Here is a 1204-nt window from a genome sequence, read left to right as displayed (position 1 = left end):
CGTTGCCGGGGATTGTTCGAGTTTGGACAACTGACGGTTCATCTTGTTGCTTAGATTAGGTATTTTTCTTCAGAATTTTTAAGAATGAATTCTAGAGTTTCAAGGTGATGTTCTTATCATCACCAAAGCTGATTGATTTTCATCAGTTTAGCTCTTGAATGTAATGTCCTGCGGAAGCTTGGCTAGCCATGTCTAATCTTTTTAGACTATAGCTTTAGACTAACATTGCATGATACCTGGAATTCTTATTAAAAGTTTTGATCCTCTTTATTTTCTTCTTCCACATAATTTTTGAAAAAACCAAAAAAATTACAAATCGTAAAAACCAAAAATATTTTATGTTTCTTGTTTGAGTCTAGTGTCTCATTTTAAGTTTGGTGTCAATTGCATGTTTCTGTTCTTCTTGCATTTTTTGAATTCATGCATGTGTCTTCATTAATCTTCAAGTTGTTGTTGATGATTTCCTTGCTCTGATCTTTAAATTCTCTTGTCGTGAGTGTTTTGTTGTTTCTCATATGCATTCTCAATTTGTTAGTGTCAATAGTATACAAACTTCTAAGTTTGTTGTCTTGCATGCATTGTCTACTTGATCTTAGTTGCATTTTGATTATTCCTCATTATTAAAAATCCAAAAAATTTTAATTTGTGTCTTTTCAAGTCAATAATATAGAGAATTGAAGATTCAGAACATTCAGCAGAGGAATTACACAGAAAAAGCTGGGCGTTCAAAACGCCCAGTGAAGAAGGAAAACTGGCGTTTAAACGCCAGCCAGGATACCTGGCTGGGCGTTTAACGCCCAAAAAGGTAGAGTTTTGGGTGTTAAACGCCAGAATGGAAACCATTCTGGGTGTTTAACGCCAGGATGGCACAAGAGGGAAGATTCTGTTTTTAATTCAAATTTTTTTCAAGTTTTCATAATTTTTCAAAATCAAATCTTTTTCAAAGCATATCTTTTCAATCATATATTTTCAAAATCAATTTTTTTCCATTTTCAAAAATACTTGCTAACAATTAATGATTTGATTCAACATTTCAAGTATGTTGCCTTTTCTGTTGAGAAAGGTTTAATGTTTGAATCATATCTTTTCTTGTTAGCCAAGTCATTAATTTTTAAAATTAAATCTTTTTAAAATGTTTTTCAAATCATATCTTCTCAATCACATCTTTTTAAAACCAATCATATCTTCCTAATCACATCTTTTT

Source organism: Arachis duranensis, chromosome 1, assembly GCF_000817695.3.
Source record: "Arachis duranensis cultivar V14167 chromosome 1, aradu.V14167.gnm2.J7QH, whole genome shotgun sequence".
Taxonomy (NCBI): domain Eukaryota; kingdom Viridiplantae; phylum Streptophyta; class Magnoliopsida; order Fabales; family Fabaceae; genus Arachis; species Arachis duranensis.
The sequence above is the reverse complement of the archived record's forward strand: the minus strand, read 5'-3'. Positions refer to the sequence as shown.